Raw genomic sequence first — 12,625 nt, 5'->3', positions numbered from 1 at the left:
TAAAAAAAATCACCTAACGCCTTATTATTATTATTATTATTATTATTATTATTATTATTATTATTATTATTATTATTATTATTATTATTATTATTACGGACAACTCCAATAATAGTATTGTAATATATAATGACAGGTGTAGTAGATATAATATGCAATTATGACAAATGGCATTACATTTCGAGGAGTTTCACCAAAAAGTTCTGTTCTGTTGGAAGGTAAGTTCTGCTGTAACCTTATATCTATATAATTATATCTTTCTAAATTTATTTATACTAACTAGCATTTAAACACCACAGCCAACGAAATGAGGAAAGCACGCAATTTTCTACTTAATTCTCACCTTCTCACAATTATAATAAACTCCATCTATCGCCCATCGTCACTATTATTATTATTATTATTATTATTATTATTATTATTATTATTATTATTATTATTATTATTACGGACAACTCCAAGGAGTCCTTAGACTCATCGAGGGAGACCCTAAACATCATATCAAAAAATAAAAAATGTATATATATATATATATATATATATGCTGCATTCCCACAGTATCTATCATACTTTGCTTTAAACTCATTTACAGTCATGGCACACACAACAAACTCTGGCAGCTTATTCCACTCATTCACCACTCTCCAAGTAACAAAATCTAATTCTAACAACCTTGCTAACTACACACTTGCTCAGTTTCCATGGATGGCCCATAGTTCTCCCATGGCCAGACCTGTTCTGAAAAATTTCCACTGAATTAATCTTGTAAAACGCCTTCGGTAATTTGAATGTCTCAATCATATCACTCCTTTTCTGCCCATCAACCAATTTCTGTAACACACAGATCTTCAGCCTTTTCTTGTAAGGTTCATTCCATAGACCAGCTATCATCTTGGTCACTCTCGTCTGGATCCTCTCTACCACCTCCCCACAAGAAGAAACCTAGGGGCCCAGATATGGGCAGAGTAGTCAAGATAGGGTCTTATCAAGACTCGATATAGAGGAACGATAACTTGCTTATCTCTGCTCGTTAAAGTATTCTTTGGTAACCAAGTGATTTGATGAGTTGATTTAGTCACTTTTGCTATGTTCCCTCTAAACTGCAACGCTCTATCCACCAACACACCCAAATCTCTGCCTTTGTCAATTTCCTGGAGTACAGTTCCACCAATGTGATATACTGCTGTTAATTTTTTCACCCCCAAATGCATAACCTAACACTTCGCTACATTACACTGACATCCATTCTCATTAGCCCAGACATACAATCTCTCCAAATCATCGAACAAAATTTTGACATCATGTGCATTTACTATTGCTCTACCTAGCTTTCCATCATTAGCAAATAAATGAACAGTTCCTCTGAGATCCTTTCCCATATCATTAATGAACAAATTAAATAGCAATGGTCCAAGAACAGAACCCTGCTCCACACCACTAGTAACAGGCCTTCTTTTGGACTCCACTCCTGAATAAACTATTCTCTGATATCTCTTCCTCTGCCACCCTTCTATCCATCTCTCCAACCCAATATTCATCCCCATGTGCTGCAGTTTACTGATTAGATTTCCATGTGGTATCCTGCCAAAGGTCTTAGGAAAGTCCAGCTGTATCACTATAAATCCAATACCCTTCTCCAGTTCAGCAGTCACTGCATTATAAAACTGTATTTCCTGTAATTTACAACAGCAGCCTTTTAACTCCCTTTATGCAATGGAATTATATCCCCCTCTTTCCACCTCCTCAGGACTAACCCAGAGATGAGACAAATTAAACAATATTGTCAATGTAACTGACAAATCCTTTGTCGCGTGACGTAAGACTCGAGCTGGTTTACCATTCAATCCCACAGATGTATTTACATTAAGTTCTATAATATATTATTATCCTTCATTTCATTCACTTCAATTCCTGTATTAGCCATTCGTTCTCTCATTTCTGCATTATTACAGCCTGGATGATATACTGTTGCAATGTTTTCCCTTAGTAATTCTACTATTTCATCTGATTCAGTTACCTCCCTACCATCTGCCATATACATTTTTCTTTTACTTGCAGCATATCTGTTTGGAATTCACTTTAGCTTGCATTGCTAATTTACTTTCATAATCTGCTTTAGCTTTTCGTACCACATTAATTACCCTTCTGGCCTGTGCTCTGTACTGTCGTGTGCCTGCAAGTCACCTTTCTCCTTAATTTTCATCCACAATTGTTTCTTTTTTTTGCAGTTGAAGCTTAGTGGATTTATTCATCCATTTAACTCCCACTTGATTTACTCTCTGGACTCTAGGTATGAAGTCAGCCTTAACCACTTCGCTTGCAGTTTAACATGCCATGGTACTAACACAAGTATGCTCACCATGTTTACCAGCCAGATAATTCCACTTGTACCCTGTCTTAATTGAAAATTCCATATTTAGCCACTTCCCAGGTGAAGACCTTAGGATAACTCTGACCAATTGGTGGCAATATGGTTATATTCATAATAGTAAATTTCTCAGATGCAGTTACTAGGTCAAGCACTCCAAACCTTAGGTGTATTCTATTATATGCTATCTCAGGTAGTTATCCCTTAGTGACTGCATAAAATTCACTTCCTTCCTCACACTTGTCCTTTCTTCCCTCCAATCAATGTTACCATAGTCGAAATTGCCCATAATAATTACCTGTACTCCATCCACTCATTGAGTTTAATTTCCGATGCATATGTTTCCATCATCTATTCCATTGTCTGGTCTGTAGCATCCCCCAAAGGGAGATGTTGTTCTGCTGACCTCAATCTTACATCAGATAGCCTCAAATGTGCGATTTTCACTATCCTGAAATTGATATTCAATTTTCTTTGGCTGCAGTTCATCACTATCATCAATAACACTCATTATCTCATTCCTTTTTCTCTGTCTTTCCTGAACACACTATACCTCTCACATTCTATCCGAATGAACATATCATCTTCTGTTAGCCATGTCTCAGTAATGCAAATAAAATATGGCAAGGAAGAACTATCAAGGCCAAAAATTCCTCCTCCTTATTCTTAATACTCCTGGTATTAGTGTACATAAAGTGTAGAAGTCCTCTAGCCCCAATACCTATTTTGATGCCCTATACTCTATCTCATTTTGGTTTCTTATCCTTTTTCCTAACTCCGGCATATCATACACATTATTGCACTCAACTGCCTCATTGATGTCTGCATTCAGCGGCGTAGCTAGGGAGGTGCGGAGGGGCCGGCCCGCTCCGAGCGGCACATTGAACCTTTTTCAACTTTTGCAGTTAATTCTAAAATACAGTCTCGAGAACTCAGTTCCAAATATTGAAATACTATTACAAATTTCCTCACAATTGCTGTAATTGTTGCTAGTTGTGAGAGGAGTTTTTCTATTTAAAATTGATTAAGAATTACCTGCATTACTATGAAATAGACTTCACCAATGTCATCGATTTTGCTAATAGAAATGCAAGAAAAATAACATTTTAGAATGTTGAAATTAAAGTTTTACTTCAAACTAAACATAGTGTTTTAATTTATTTCCCAATACGTCGTTTTGACTTTTTGTGGTATTTTTGGTATGTATTGAGAGGGGCGGCAAACTCAGGACCACTCTGGGTGGTAACAACTCCAACTATGCCACTGCCTGCATGTCCACTTAACAGCATCTCCATCCTGTCTAAAAGCTCTAGTGTCCATGATTCTGCACTTCTACTTTCATTTCATTTAGCAACAATTTTTCAGTCTCCGAACACCATATCTATTCAGATGCAAACCATCCTTCTTGTATAAGTCCTTTCGCGAATTAATCTCACTCAACACATAACAAACCCCACATTATTCCTCCTGCATTACCTACGCATTGAGTCATTCGCTATTACGGCCATCCTTCTCAGCTCTGTCATACTGTAGTAACAGACTCACTGTCTGAACTCTCTCACTCTTTTCTTTTACTACTGCCAGTATTTCTTTCATTTCCTCTTTCATGCAATAGTTTTCTCCTTTTGAATCATTTGTTCCAGCCACTATGATCCTCTCTTTCACTTTACCCTTTTGTGCTCTAATAGCCTACTAACAGGTTTAATTATCGCACTAAGAAAGCAAAATATTTTCAAATTCTTATCGATCACACTTTTTCTGATTGAATCACCATATAACTCTCGCTCCTTAATTATTCTTTCACTCCCGATCATGTTCTCATTTATCGTATCAGGCTCTTTCTTCTTTTTGTTAGCTGGAGCGATTTGCCCTACGTATCACTCTGCGTAACCGAGCTATCTCCCTCATTGCAGCTAACTCTTCATTTTTTTTTATCAGTTACACCATTCTCTCTCCCTGTACGTTTACTTTCACCATCAACTGTATCACTTTTAAACTCGCACTCAATGTTATATGGCGTTACATCACAATTTTCTATCACACATTCAAATTTTCTATCGCATTCTGACTTTCGTCCACAACGTCAATCTCTCGACCTGAGACACTTCAGACCATCGCTTTCATGACACTTTCCCACTACTACCACTCTCAAACCAAACTGCAGCCGCTCTCGGCAAAGCATATATTCCACAGACCTTACATTGGACGAATTCCCTTCAGTTGAATTCTGAAGTAAATACGGCGATTTGGACGTCATTACCTTTCCTGGTTTTGGTGCCATGTGCTAGGCTACGTACCTAACATGTCTTATGAAAATACTAAATAAACTATTTAAAACAAACTTTTTAAGCTAAATTAATAACTCCGCAATTTATTCTATTCCTAGCACAATTTTTAAAATAATAACACAGTTTTTTACAGAACTAAATAACATCTTTCAGAGCTCTTCAAACGCAGTACTACCATCAAGTTAACTTTTGTGGCTTGATGGGTGACAGTTCAGTGGACCTTTATCCCATCATTTTACCATTAACCATTAACATTACTGACAGGATGGGTGAAGCACTAGTGCTTTTCATATTCCCCTTTATCTGTAATGAGAATCGTTTGGGAATGGGAGATTTGTGAGCAATTAAGCTCGCCCTCTGAGGGCAGTTTTGTTAGCTATGATCAGATAAGAGAAGAATCGCCTTCGGTCTTTTGTGTTTATAGTAATCAGTCTCATTGTAATTGACAGCCTGTACGATTAGTGGGTTTGAATGTGAACTTGACTTCATGAGAACTTCTCTGCAAGATCACGAAGAAGGGAGGAGATGTATGGAGTGCCAGTTTCTCGGTGAATCTGTGAATTTCTGATGAACCACGGTGCATCCAGGATCATCCTTAGGTATTTGTTTTGGATTCTCTGTAATTTTGAAATGTTTGATCTTGAAATGTGACTCCATGCTGGTGAGGCGTAGGAATGACTTGATGTATTACCATCCGGTAAAGAAGCAATTTATTATGTAGGTTCAGTTTGCTCTTGCGGTTGATCAATGGGTAGAGCTGAGCTATGACTTTGGAAGATTTGGAGCAAATGAAATTGATGTGTTTGTTAAAAAGGAGTTTCTTATCATTAATACCCCAAGATATTTGGTCCCTGATTGCCATGGGATCTTATGACCAGAGAGCAGGATGTCTTCTTTGTTGCAGATCTTTCTTCTTGAAAACACCATGGCTGAGCTTTTGAGGGGTTTCACTTGAATCCTCCAGTTGGTGAACCAGTTTGCTAGCTCATTGATACTTCCTTGGAATCTAGAGATTGCTAGGCGAGGGCTGAGCGATCTAGCTAGAATAGTGGTGTAGTCAGCATAAAGGGCCATAGTAGTTGTTCTTGGATTGAGAGGAATATCTGCCATGTAAGTTGTGAAAAGTATTGGGGCTAGAAGAGAACCTTGAGGTACTCCTGCTTGGATTTTGTGCCTTGAAGGCACAATTCCGTTGAGTTTTACTTGCATGTATCTTTCATTAATATATGAATATATGAGTTTCACTAGTTTAATTGGGATATGGTTTTCAATTAGTTTGAAGATAAGGCCTTAATTCCAGACCTTATAAAAGGCCTTGGCAACATCCAAAAATAGAGCAGCAGTGTGAAGGTGCCAGTTAAAGCCATGAGTAATATGTTCTCTTAGTTGGTGAATTTGTTGCACTCCTGCTTGGATTTTGTGCCTTGAAGGCACAATTCCGTTGAGTTTTACTTGCATGTATCTTTCATTAATATATGAATATATGAGTTTCACTAGTTTAATTGGGATATGGTTTTCAATTAGTTTGAAGATAAGGCCTTAATTCCAGACCTTATAAAAGGCCTTGGCAACATCCAAAAATAGAGCAGCAGTGTGAAGGTGCCAGTTAAAGCCATGAGTAATATGGTCTCTTAGTTGGTGAATTTGTTGCACCGTGTCGTTAGCTTTGCGAAACCCAAACTGCTCATTTGGGATTATTTTCTGTTGGTCCACTCTATTGATAGGATGAACTTTTCTATTATTTTGCCAAGACAGGAAAGAAGACTGATGGGCCTGTAGCTTTGGGTAAGTTGTGGGTTATTACCAGGCTTTTTCAGAGGTATAATGTCCGCGATTTTCAAATCTGTGAGAAAGTACTGGAATCTTAAAATGTAACTGGTAATATTAACTAGATGAAATGGATTTCAGTGGGAGTAGCTTTATTATTCTATTGGTAATGCCATCAGAGCCGGGGGCCTTTTTATTCTTCAGATGGGAAATGATATTTATTATTTCTGTTGGAGATGTGGGGGTGATGGTTTCTGAATCATCCTTAGGCTGACTTAGTGCATTTCTGACTTTACGATGAACTTTGTAAATAAGATTGATATTTAAGTTTGCATAAGATGGGCTGCATTGATTTTCCAGATTGTCAATTAGGGCTTCTACTTTTTCTTCATCTGTGTGTGCAATTCCAAGATTGGTCTTTAAAGGGGGAACTGGTTGTCTTTTGGTACGAAGAGATTTTACAAATTTCCACATGGAGTTTTCTTCTGTGTTGATTTCCTTGAGTTAGGTTTCCCATTTGGAACTCCTGTGGATCTGGAGGGTTTCTCGAACCTGTCTGTTCAAAGTGTTTAAGATTGCTTTGTCCTGTGGGGCTCTGGTGTTGTGATATTGCTTTCTGGCCTTGTTTTTTTGACCCTAATCAGGTCCATTATCTCTTCTGGGATCGAGTTACGAGCGTGGAAGACAGTAGTTTAAGTGACTGATGTGTTGATTTGCCTAGTTAAATTGTTTGCAGCTTGATCTATTTCTTCTTTTTTACGAATGACAGGGGGCAGACCGATGTGGACTGGGAGAACCTTAGAGAGCTTGTCCCATGGTATGAAAGAATGATGGGGAGAGAGCTGATCTTGAAGTCCTAACCTGAGCAGGATGGGATTATGATCTCAGTTAAGCTCTTCTACTGTCTACAGCTGGTATTGATATTTGATGTTTCTGATGATAACTATGTCTAATACATCAGAACTTCCTGATGAACTGTAGTGGGTGGGCTCAGTCGGTCCAGCTACTATTGATGAGTTGAGTAACGTATAGTTGAATAAGGTACGGCCTTTGAAGTTGATTGACGAACTGAACCAGGCCGTATGTTTGTAGGTTAGGTCTCCTGCTATAATTATGGAATCCGTGGAACCGAGGATGGAGTCTAAGTCTGCTGTCAATAGTGGAATACTGGGAGGATTGTATGCTGCATAGATTTTGAGTTTGCCTGCGTTATTAGTGTGCACCTCCACACCAATCACTTCAAGGTTTAGAGTTTGGGGGATGGTCAGCGAGTTGTGGCTTAAATAATTTTTGATAAAAATAGCTGTGCTGCCTCCACTAGGGTTAAGTCTGTCTGCCCTGTATAAAATATAACCTCTTAGTTTTCGATTGTTTGAGGGTCTGAGGTGGGATTCACTGATCAAGATTATGTCTGGACTGTATCTTTTTGCAAAATCTTGCAGTTCTAAAAAAAAAAAAAAAAAAATCAGCTAACGCCTTTTTATTCCCGTATACGGGGAGTAGGCGAGGCCATTTAGCCCTATCTAACTTTTGGGGGCTGAGTGGGCAGTTGCAGTTCGAGAGTTATATTTGTTAATCCATTGGCATTTTCCATGCTGTTATCACGAGAGAATTTGGTTTAAATTTTTTAAACATTATAGAGAGCTGTTAATATGGATTGGGTTTCTAGGTAGAATCATTTTCTGGAGGATGGGGAGGTGCTTGCTTTGCTGAATTCATGCAGCATTGTTGCAAGTGAAGAGGTTAAATCTGATGTGAGATTAGAGCTGTTCGCTCTTGCGATGAAGTCTGGGTACTTACCGCTTCCGCATATGATTTGGACATGGATGAGGGTCGAGTGCCTTCCTGTGTTGTCGAATGTGAGGTATTATGATCTGGAGGGCGAACTGTTTGGTTGTGTATTGTGTCATTGCTTGGAGGAGCATGGTTAGTTCTTGTTGATCCACGGTTTTTTGGATGGAAAAGGCAACCCTTGTAATTAGAGGGATGAGGTCCTCTACAATTGGCACAACAGGCAGGTGTGGATCTGGGTTTGGCGCAGGAGTTATTTTGGTGACCCTCACCGCATTTTAAGCATCTATATGTAGCTCTGCACAGTTTTTGGGCATGTCCGAACCTCTGGCATCTGTGGCACTGCCCTGCCGATGCCTTCTTCCTTAGAGGTTCGGTTGTAATTTTAAGCTTACAAATGTCCATAACTTCGTAGATGCTTTTTTGTGTGTTGGAGATTTCGACCAACACCAGTGGCATTGGTGTTTTATCTGACCTCAACATTCTGCTGACTTTGGTTGAAGTGAATCCTTGATTGATGAGGTCAGTTGTGATGCCCTCAGCCACTTCTTTTAGAACTACTTTTAAGTTCTTCTCGCTTGCTAGCGCAAAGGTGTGGAAGGGCAATTTAGAGTTGTCAAGCATTTTCGTCATCAAGCGATGATCAGTGACAGTGGTAGGGTGGATCTTTACACCCTCTTCAGTATTTCTTGCCCAGGAAAAATTGATATTTTCTTCTCCTAGGGATCTTGAGACTGAGGTCCATTTGTCTTTATCTCGAAGGATAACTGGAGGGACCTTTTCTTTTCTATCTTGGGTGATCTGATTTTGTTGAGTTCTTACATCATCTTCCAATCCACCTCCCGATGTTCTGCGTCTTTTATTAGATTGTTCCTCATGAGAACAATCGAACTGTCGGGGAATCTTTGTAGGTGGAACAGGTGTAATGTCTAAATCATCATCTTCAGTGTCATTTACTTGATAGTCTGTATCAAATTTCTTAAGGATGAATTTGAGAATGTCAAGTGACATATCTTTGTTTAGCTGTTGAATGGCGTCTTTGATATCGTTTACATTGTCCATTCTTGTGTACGAAATATTATGATATATTTCGAATAGATATAAAATATTTACAATGGCGAAGAGAACGAGCTAGGGCCAGAAAATTGTATCAAAAGTCAGTCCGCAAACAAAGCAGATTCACAATATCTAAAACTCACTAATCACCACTGAAATCAAAAAACATTCTTTGCAACAACAACCATCATGCGAGACTACTATGCGAGCCGCCATCTTTTTTTTTTTTTTATCCCTTCATCGGTAATGGAGTTGGTTATATAAGATTATCGTGAATAAAAGATTACCGAGCACTTGGATCGTCCTATTTAGGGCGGTGTGGGAGCGCTTGTACCGATGATCAGAGCTGCCTTCGGGAGCTTGTGCATCCACATATCGTTTTCATCATAGTTTGATGACTCTTAAATGAGTTGGTTGGCGTGAACAGCTGCTTGTGTAAAGTATGTAGAGGCAGTCCAGCGGAGAAACGTGGGAATACCTGGTATGTTAGCACCTCGATGTAGGAGAGCATTCCTGACAAACCGCGGAGCATTAAAAATGATGAGGAGACACTTGTTTTTCTTTGCTTGTAGTTTTTTTATGTTGCTGGGGGTAGTGTGTTCCATGCAGGTGATCGGTATGTTAACATGAGTTTGACTATTGACTTGTAAATCCGTAGTAGTTTGTTTTCAATACTAACTTGGCTTCTTCGGTTGAGAAGAGCTGCATAATTGCAGAATTGGCTTTATTGCATATACGATGTGAGGATTAAAACTGAGGCGGTTATCTAGTTGTGTACCTAGATATTTGGTTTTGAATTTCCATATGATAGCTGTGCTGAAAAGTTTGACTTCTCCACAGTGGAATGTTTTCTCTCTTGTAAAAAGCATGGTAGTGCTTTTGTCAGCATTAACATCTACCCTCCATTTCCTGAACCATTTTTCCAGGTTTGTTGCTGTGATTTGTAAGCGCTGCATAGCTAAGTGTGGTCTGAGAGATCTCCTCAGAATTTCCATATCGTCCGCATAGCAAGCAAGCCATGGTAGTTGGTGCCGCTTGGGACGTCTGCAACGAAGATGTTAAAAAAAAGCAGCAAGCGTTGGGGGACACGTGCAGTGATTATTTTCAAAGAGGATGTGAGTCCACACAGCTTAACTTTGAATTTCCGGTCTTTAAGAAAGGAGTCAATGAGTTTAGTAAGATTATTGGCTGTAATTAATTTGTAAATAAGGCCTTTATGCCAAACCTTATCAAAGGCTTTTGCAACGTCTAGAAAGGTAGTTCCTGTATGTTGTCTCCAATTAAAACCAGTTGTTATATACTCTGTCAATCTGTGAACTTGTTGAGTCGTGTAATTGCCAGTTTGGAACCCAAATTGTCCTTCCGGAATCAGGTTGTTTTTGTTCACCTCATCTTGCAGACGATTGAGAATGACTTTTTCCGTAATTTTCCACAGGCACGACAGGAGACTGAGGGTCTATAACTTTTCTGGAATTGGGGTGCCTTTCCTGGCTTGTGAATGAGGATTATATCAGCTTGTTTCCAACGAGTGGGAAATTAATTGAATCTGGGTATTGCGTTTATGATGGCTATCAGATGCATAATTACTTTATGCTGGAGCAGCTTTATAGTCTTGGTAGTAATCTCGTCAGGATCTGGTGCCTTTTTGTTGTTGAGTTTTCTGATTATTGAATAAACTCCTCTAGGCGAAGTGTGACAGATATTTTCTCGGTTTCAGGGCTGACGGAGCCCGCGGCGAATATATCAGTGGATTTTTTCGATGAATATCAAGTCCGCATGCGTGTAATTACGGCTACACTGCAGTTGAAGGGCATCTGCGAAAGATTCTGCTTTCTGATCGTCCCTGTAAACAATGTCTCTTTCACTGTGAATGGCCTGTATGTCAGAACGATCCGTTCGGAGAGCTTTAGCCAACTTCCATAACGAATTATGTTTTGCTTTAAGGGAACAGAGGTTTCTTTTCCACTGTTGGTTCCTGTGATCTTTCAGCGCATAATGAACTAAATGTGTTGCTCTATTTAGCTCTTAACGGTCTTGGGAAGATAATGTGTTGTGATATCGGCGTCTGATCTTGTTTTTATTGCTGATTAAAGTTAAGGTTTCTTCCAGGAGCAGGTTTGCTTGAACTGGGGTGGAAACAGTGGAGGCTGCAGTTAATCCAGCATGAATTTTACTTTCTGGGGTTATTGACTGCTGCGTCAATTTCTTCACAGGAGGAGATAGTTCTTACTGAGTCTATAAGAGTACTGAGTGCAGCATTAAATTTAATGAAGCTAGTACCTGTCTGACTGGGAATGAGTTCAGGGTACCCTCCTAGGCTTAACTAGTACTGGATTATGGTCAGAACTAAGTTCGTTAATCACTTGTAGCTAGAATCGATGACATGTGTTCTTGAAGATGGCTATATCCAAAACATCAAGTGTGCTTTGCGGCCTGTAGTGTGTTGGTTCAACCGGATCTGCAATAACAATGTAAAGTAAAGCAAAGCCGTAAAGGATCATTCCATTGTTATTGAAGCCCTTATTATTCCATAAGGAGTGTTTTATGTTGAGATCCCCTGCCACAATTGTTGCTTCATTAGTATCAAGCAGCTGGGAAAGGTCAGAGGATAAAAGTTTTGCCAGTGTTGGTGTGAATTTCTATATAAGTTTCTTCCAGATTTGTTGTATTAGCCTTCTTCATTTCGTTATAGCGGATATTTTTCTTGACAAAAATGGCAGTGCCACCAACTCTGGCATGGAGTCTCTAATTTCTGAATAAAGACTAATAAATAAGTTTGGAGTTATCACAGGGCTGCAGATGTGTCTCATTAATTAGGAGGATATTAATTCTAAAGTGAACTGCAAATCATACTCTAGGAGTTTGTTACTGAGACTATTAGCATTCCAGAATCTGTATAGAATTAACTGGGATATCGGATTATTCATTAATCATTCAGAAGATTACTTGAGTGTTTTTGAGGAATTTGTTTCTGTCACTGTAGTTGGGATTTGTTTTGCTAAAAGCAGTTAACATCTCTCCTAAAGTAGAGGCAAAAGAATAGCAGCAAGTTTTGACTGCTTGATACAGGAACTGCTGAATTGGTGCTTGAGGAAACAGGCAGAGCAGTATGATTTGTTAGGTGTAACAGTCTGCACAAGCCTTTCTGGTGCAGGAGGTGTTGTATGCTTATGAGTGGGCGGGGCTCCTGCTTCCCTAGTTTTCATCAGGTTAGATGAGTGGAGTGTGCAGCCTTTGTACTTTGCGGGTGCGGGTCGCCACAATTTGCGCACTTAGAGGGAGTGGTGCGCGGTTTGGAGCATGTATGAGAGGGGTGGTTTTCTATGCATTTTACATACTTGTACTCTGCTCGACA

This window comes from Typopeltis vanoorti, chromosome 13 (assembly GCF_054136105.1).
Source record: "Typopeltis vanoorti isolate ZY-2024b chromosome 13, IOZ_Tvanoo_1.0, whole genome shotgun sequence".
In the NCBI taxonomy this organism is placed as follows: Eukaryota; Metazoa; Arthropoda; class Arachnida; order Uropygi; family Thelyphonidae; genus Typopeltis; species Typopeltis vanoorti.
This window is presented reverse-complemented; position numbering follows the sequence as displayed.